Source organism: Lolium perenne, unplaced genomic scaffold, assembly GCF_019359855.2.
Source record: "Lolium perenne isolate Kyuss_39 unplaced genomic scaffold, Kyuss_2.0 unplaced39, whole genome shotgun sequence".
NCBI lineage: Eukaryota > Viridiplantae > Streptophyta > Magnoliopsida > Poales > Poaceae > Lolium > Lolium perenne.
In genome coordinates this window covers 126,283-134,522 of record NW_027248997.1, presented here as the reverse complement: position 1 = coordinate 134,522, position 8,240 = coordinate 126,283, and positions in this window count along the sequence as shown.

The following is an 8,240-nucleotide window of genomic DNA, read 5'->3' as shown; positions in this document are numbered from 1 at the left end:
CCATGGCATGGCTACCACACATATCTTTTTCCATTTGGAGAATGCGGGTCTTCATGCATTGAAGGCGATCATTTTCAGAAACATTAGCCGAAGAACCTTCGGCAAACGAAGGTATAGGAGTCACCTGCAAAATACACCGTCAAGTGTGTCAATAAGTATATATAATATCAATGAGCTCACTCCCATCGGGAGCATACATTCAAAAGCCAGGAACCACTAGTGGAAAACGGACCTGTAATCCCGGTTCGTTTGGGCCTTTAGTCCCGGTTTCCAAACCGGGACCAATTAGGCGGGACTAAAGGTCCTCCCTTTTAGTCCCGGTTGTAAAACAAACCGGGATTAATGGTCCCGCCACGTGGACTGCTGGCGCGCGTCGAGGAAAATAACCTTTAGTCCCGGTTTGTAACACGAACCGGGACTAAAGTTTATTTCGTTATTTTTTTAATCCATTTGGTTATGTCCAATTATTTTTCGCTCCTCTTTTTTTTCTATTTTTTTCAGAATTTCTAATATTTCAGTTATTTAACTAGTTTAGTTTCTAACTACACTTAATCTCTAACTACGCTTAATCAATAGTCAAATTACTTACCTGTGGTCCAACTTCCCGCTCGGTCACCCATCCTCCCACTACTCCAGCACTAGCACGCTTAACTTTCAAGTTCCTTTCTCATCCCGCTTCCAAGTGCTTCACGCGCATGTTGTGATACTAGTATCATATCAATCCTATTAACATGTTGGTCGATGTCACACTTATTTATTATTCGAATTACAAATAATTATTTTAATAAACAAAACTAATGACGTAATAACATGTTGTGATAATGGTATTATAATTATAATGTTTTTAATTTGTATTATAATAGTTTTTTTAATTTATTATTTTTTAATATTTTTTGCCAAATTTGAAAATTTGAAAATCTAAAAATTGGCTAACTTTATGGTTAAGTAATAGTAATCTTTATGCGTGATGTAATTATTATTTTAAAAAAATTAAAAATATAAAATTCCGAATTTCTGGCAAAAACTAAAATCTTCCTGCTTTCATATTTTCATTTGGAATTTTGAGAATCTAAAAATTGGCTAACCGGGTAAACCCAGGTGAATTCGGATGTAACTTTTTCCTAGGATTTTTTTTGATATATTACACGTTTTTTTTCGACGTCGTATGCAAAAGTTAATGCGGTTTTACCATTTTTCAAACCTTTTTTGCAAAAAAATGAAAACTCAATTTTTTTTAATTTTCCCTAATAGTAGGTTGCATAACATACAAGAATCTGAAAAGATTTTATTTTTTGAATTTTCTATCATTTTCTTTTATATTTTACAGTGTTAAAAAAGGCGATCCACGGGGGGGGGGGGGGTGGGGGGTGGAGGTGCATGGGGAGGCAAAAAACCCTTTAGTCCCCCTTCGTATTACGAACCGGGACTAAAGGGTAGACCTTTAGTCCCGGTTCGTAATACGAAGGGGGACTAAAGGGTTTTGCCCCATAGACCACCCTTTAGTCCCGGTTCGTAATACGAAGGGGGACTAAAGGGTCCAAACGAACCGGGACTAAAGGGTTTTCATGATGAACCGGGACCAATGCCCCCCATTGGTCCCGGTTTGGTTCACAACGGGGACATTTGCTTGGGACGGAAGGCCTCTTTTCCACTAGTGAACATTATAATTGAAACAAGGAAATACTGGCAACGTTGCCAACATGGAATTCATTACAATCAAAAAGCCTTTTGAAAAGGCATTGTTCAAATCAAATGGAGAAGATTACACAGTGTCAAAAAAATCAAGGAACCTGGGTCTGGGTCGATAAACTTGGGCCAGCTTTTCCACCAGTTGATTTGTTAGCTGAAACCAATTCAAGAAGCTGCAGTGCACATTTGCGCGATGATGCTTTGAAAAGGCTGAGGTCGATAGCTTGCCCATCCTGATCCTTCGGCAGCTCTTTCGTCATTTGCGATATTACACCTTTAAAGTCGTGCCCCATCATAAGCTGGAAACCAAGGAGAGCACCGTAGATACGCGAGGTACGTTTGAATACCTCGATGGTGCCTTCGGTGTCAATAACGAAAGCGTCTGTCAGCTGCTCCAGCGACTTCTCTTGATTGGCCTTTGGAAAGATCATGGCATGGAATCTCGACATAACTCCCTTGTTCTTCTGGAGAAGAGTTAGGATGAGGTCGCCAGACTCGATTGCCATAGACAGAGCATTGGCAGAAGAATTATCTGGGAGCTTGCCCCTGGGACCAGCAGGAATATTGGCAGCCTCTGCATGCTGAAGATAAGCAATATAAGTTGAAATACAATGAAGCTAAGAAAAGAAGGTTCAAGGATAAGGCATTGAAAATTGCCAAAATGGATTGGTGAAGACGACCCTCTTTTTCTTATCTTTGGGCTTCGGCTTCAACCCTCTCCTTTTCCTCCTCCTTCAGCTTCTTCTTCAGATGGTCAAGTTCCTTTTTCAAGGAATCTACGTTCTGGCAGGCAGCGGCAGCCATTTTCGGTCAAGCTTATGTCGTTTTAGAGTTGATCGAAGTTTTGTACATTTCCGAGGGTCTTGAAATTCCAGCCAATAAAAAATTCAAAACATAAACGTACTTAGATCATCTTAGCAGATCCCCATCAGACCCCCATCCGCATAATAACTGCTGATTTTCGGTTTGGAGGGAAAAAAGGGAGCGTTCAGATCCCATATCGGACCCCCATATCTAAAAAAAATCCGGGCTGCTCGATTCGCTCCGCGGAAACCCCAACTTCCCGGGTTGGAGAGGCTGTGTGAGCGCAACCCCCATCCTTTTCCCCTGTTGGCGCGAAAGAACTTTCAGTCATTCCTCTTTCCTCTTCCTCCCGCCAAATAACCCAGCCGCCACGCGCCGCCGTAGATCCTAGCCTACCCCGGCCGCACCCTCCGATTCCGACCGATAGGAGCACGTGCGTCGGCCCACCGTGTCCGCTCCGCCCGCCGGCGCACGCGAATCGCCGAACAATCAGCCGGAATCTACGACGCCGCGCACGCCTCGCCGTCGGCCGATAAGTCTTCTCCCCAAGCTCCTCGCAGCCGCGGATCCGCCGCCGCAGTTCTAATGATTCGCCGCGGTTGTTGCGCCTTGCAGATGGACCCATGTGCGCTGTTTTTGTTGGAGGATTCGTCCTCCTCCGATGACTCCGATTTGGAGGAGCTGCTCAACAGTGACTTGGACCAGACGACGGTGATACTCGCGGCGGCGGTGGTCATGGACTTGCGGCCGAACAAGTGGAAGGGTCAACCATGGGGTGGATGTGCATCCCGCGGAACCGCGCCCTCGGCCACAACCTGCTCATGCGCGATTATTTCGCCGAGGTAACGACATATCCGCCCCATCTTTTTCGTCGATGGTACCGAATGCGACAATCTTTGTTCAACAAGATCATCGATATGTGCGAGGACAACACACGCTACTTCAAGCGCAAGAGAAATGTTGCCGGGCTCATGGGATTTAGAGCGCACCAAAATATTTCCCCGTCATGCGCATCTTTACCGACGACATTCCGGTGGACTATGCCGATGAGTATCTTCGCATAGGCAAAGATATGACGATGGAATCCGTCCGTCGTTTTTGCAAGGTTATGATGCGTGTGTATGGGGCGACGTATCTTCGAGCTCCCAATGGTGAAGATACCGCAAGATTAATGGCGGAGAACGAACAACAGGGGTGGCCAGACATTCTAGGGAGCATAGATTGTATGCATTGGACATGGAAAAATTGTATTTCCAACCATTTATTATTTGTTCAATTTGTTTTTGTACCATTTGATATTGTTTCAAAATATTTGTTCTAATTCTTATTGTAATCTATGACAGTAAATATTTGTGTAATAATTCGGATTATTGTTGTATTGTTGTATCAATTTGTGTAATAATTCGGATTGTGATATTTTGCAAAGGTAAATGCTTTGGATCCGTCGGAGGTTGTGTCGCATAGTGCCTCCGGATGCCGTGTCATCAGACGGTTTCCATCATGCGCTATGCGCTGGATACGCGTCCACCCACACCGTGAGACAACGATGGGTGGGGGACCCACCACGCTCCCTTATCTCTTCCATCCTCCACCCGTTCCCCACTTCTCTGACCATAGCCTAATTCTCCATAGTCTACGAGCTTCATCACGTCGGCGAGCTACCGCTCCATCCCTCACGCGCGCAGCCGGCAAGATCTCAGACCGCGTCGCCGCTAATGAGATCCTAGCGCGCATCGGCGATGTTTCTCGCCCGGCTCTGGTTGTCATCGTGATGCAAAGACTAGGTGAGCGGAGCTCCAAGGGTGCTGCTAACTAGGGCATCCATATGGCGGTGTGTGGCGAGGACTGCGACGACAATGCGAGGGTAGTGGCTCTGTTGCGAGGGGCCACCACGCGAGTGCGAAATCCAACCTCGTCGGCCCCGTGGCAGTGCTATGATGCAACTGGAGCAAGGGGCGGCGCCACCAAGGCAGTCATCCATGCGACATCAAGAAGGTCGAGCTGCAACCCCTGACACCAGCGCTGCAAAGGTCACTCCTTGGTGCTGCAACCCCTAGTCGCGGGAGCTGCGAAGGTCGGCCGCCTGAGCTGCAAAGGCCTATCGCAAGTGCTGCAACCGCCATCGCCGGAGCTGCAAAGGCTGGCCGCCGATGCTTCAAAAGCCTAGCGACGGTGCTACAACCCCCATCATCGGAGCTGCAAAGGCCGGCCGTCGATGCTGCACCCACTAGTAGGAAACAATCTATAGGTGGAATGCTATTCTGTGGCGCATCTCTCTTGCATGGGGTGCACCACTCAAATAACATGGTTTTATGGCGCACCGGGCAAACATGCGCCACAGAAAATATGGTGGACCCCACCCCCGGCCAGCCCCAATAATTGGTTTCACTATTTTAATGGCGCATCTTGTTCGGTGCGCCACAAAATCAAGACATTTTGTGGCGCAACTGTGGCGCCGCTAGGGTTAGGGTTTTGCCCCTAGCCTCCGTTTCCACCCCATTCCGCTCCCCGCCCCCGTTTCAAAAAACCCTCGTCGCCCCCGCCTCCGGCGCCGCTAGGGTTAGGGTTTTGCCCCTAGTGCCTCCCTGCCCCCACCGTCGGTAAGCATCCTCCGGCTCCCGAATCGCTCCCTCCACACACCAACCCAGAAGCTAGCCGACACCCCGTGCTCATTTCCCCGTCACGTTCCATAGCAGCGCAGGGCTAGGGTTTCCTCTCCACCAATGCCCGCCGCCGCCCTAGGACTCATCCCCCGCTCGATTCCCGTCATCATCAAGCTCGCGTCGTCCCATCTTCGACCGGGCGACTGGAGGTGTTCGAGGCGCGGCCATCCCCTGCGAGCTTCCCCGGCGACGCGCTGCTCCGATCTCCGTTGCCTGCTGCAGCACCCTCCTCCCCAGCGCAGCAAGGTGAGGAGGCGCTTCCCCTATCTCTATTTAATTGTCGAGAGATGAACATGTTTATGAAGTGTGCATGAAGTGCTGGGAGTTTTTTAGTTTTCAAATTTGTGAACATTGATGAGATAAACTGATAGACATCTAGTGTGGCTACCTTTCAACATCCCTGGGGGACATTGATAAGACCTATATGCTTGTCCATTTAGCTCTAATCATTTAGTTGATTTAGTTTGATATATAAAAATGAAAATGAAAGCTATGGTTGAATTGGTAGAGAAAATAGAATGAAAATAAACTGCTAGCTAGGTTCATTTAGTTTCATTGCTACTTCTAGAAAATAAAATGAAATGCTACTGCTACTGCTACCGCTAGGATGATTTAGTTCCAGGTTGAAGTAGGAAAAAAGATAATATTTTGCACATGAGGAACCTTGCTAACTTTGAGCAGTGGTTTAAACAAGTGAAAGTGCAAGCATGCCTTTGTTGCGCATAATTCTTTTTTTGACAAGAATCATAGCTTTAGCAAGGCTAACCATGACATCATCGTATACCATGTCTATCATGCTCACTGGTTGCTCAAAATGAATGCATTTTATATGCTCATGCTCACTGGTTTGGCTCAAAATGAATGCTCATCCTCACTGGTTGCTATATATGTGTATATGTTGTACATGGTTCTCTGGAAAGTAGAGAATATAGAAATAAAATGGGCATTCAATGGTTATAAATGATTTCTTTATAAATGATTTGGTCTTTAATTTTATTTCTACTTGCTGATGATTAGAATCTTTGGTCACTACACTCTGGGGTGGGGTGAGCGAACCTGGTGTGATGGCACAAATATCAATCTGTTGTGCATCTTACTTGGGTTCGCTTACCCCATCCCTGAATGTTAATATTTGTTTCGACCAACAAAGTATGATGCATATGCTATCAAGTTGACACCACTTAGCTCTTTCTTCCATTTTAGTGTCGATGATTAGAATGTTTGGTCACCTGAACACTCGGGGGTGGTGCAAGCGAGCCTGGTGTGATGGCACAAATACCAATCTTTTGTGCATCCTACCTGGCCTCGCTTACACTATCCCTGAATGTTAATATTTGTTTCGACCAACAAAGTATGAGGCATTCCATTTAGTTCATACTACTTGTCTCTTATTTGAGTTGGCACTTCTTAATTACATTGGCCAATGATTAGAATGTTTGATCACCCGTACACTCTGGGGTGGGGCCAGTGAACCTGGTGTGTTGGCACAAATATCAATCTCTTGTGCATCCTACTTGGCTTCGCTGACCCCAGCCATGAATGTTAATATTTTTTCGACCAACAAAGTATGAGGCATATGCTAACTACTTGATACTACTTGGCTCGTATTTGAGTTGGACTTATTCGTTTATTTTGGTCTTTCTTCTATTTTAGTGCCGATGATTAAATTTTTTGGTCACTACACTTGGGGGCGGTGCCAGTGAGCCTGGTGTGATGGACAAATATCAATCTCTTGTGCATCCTACCTGGCCACACTGACACCGTCCCTAAATGTTAATATTTGTATCGACCAACAAAGTATGAGGCATCACCACAAACAATTCGCCGATGATTAGAATGTTTGGTCACTACACTCAAGGGCGGTGCTAGTGAGCCTCGTGTGATAGCACAAATATCAATCTCTTGCGCATCCTACCTGGCTCACTAACACCATCCTGCAATGTTAATATTTGTTTCGACCAACAAAGTATGAGGCATGCTATTTAGTTGAGAGTACTTGGCTCGTATTTGAGTTGGACTTATTCGTTTATTTTGGTCTTTCTTCGAGATAGGGCCGATGATTAGAATGTTTGGTCACCGTACATTTTGGGGTGGTGTAAGTGAGCCTGGTAAGATAACACTAATATCAATCTCTTGTGCATCGGACTTGGCGTCACTTACGCCATCCCTGAATGTTAATATTTGTTTTGACCAACAATGTATGAGGCATTTATTTATTATATCCTAGTTGGCTCTTATTTGTGTTGGCCTTCTTCGTTCATTTTGGTATTTCTTCCATTTTAGTCACTACACACTCAGGGGGCGGTGCAAGCGAGCCTGGTGGGAGAGAGGAGGGAGCAGAGGAGGAACCGGATGAAGACCCGATGCAAGCGAGCCTGGCAGTATAGATGAGGGAGCAGAGGAGGAACCGGATGAAGACCACTTTGTATCTCGAGATGGTGAACTTTGTATAAATTAAGAGTTGTATGTAAAAAATTTGACACTTGCCACTATATGTGTATCTCGATCGGGCTCTAAGTAATGTGATGATGATGTTTATATTATTTCTGTGCAATGTGCATGCTATTTATATTATATCTACATATTTCTGTATATAATCTATATAATATATGTATATTGTTGTATTTAACATGTATGTGTATAGCAGGTAGTACAAAATCGTGTATAATACAAGAAAATTCTGTGGTGCACCTAACACTAATTCTGCGGCGCACGTACCGATGCATCAGTGCGCCACAAAACGGCGATATTCTGTAGCGCATGGGCTCGTGCGCCACAGAAATCCAATTTTTGTGGCGAAGATTCTGTGCGCACTGCTCGTGAGCCACAGAATACACATATTGGTGCGCCACATATGACCCTTTCCCTACTAGTGACCTCCCGGTCACCGGAGCTACAAAGGCTGGCCGCAGGTGCTTCAAAAGCCGGACGACGGTGCTGCAACCCCCCATCACCTGAGCTACAAAAGACCGGACACAGGTGATGCAAGCCCGCCGTCAAGCGCTGCCGCGGTGTTCCAAGACGGCGACGTCGGCACCGCCAATGTGCTACAAGCCCGCCGTTGAGCGCGGTGGCGGTGTTGCA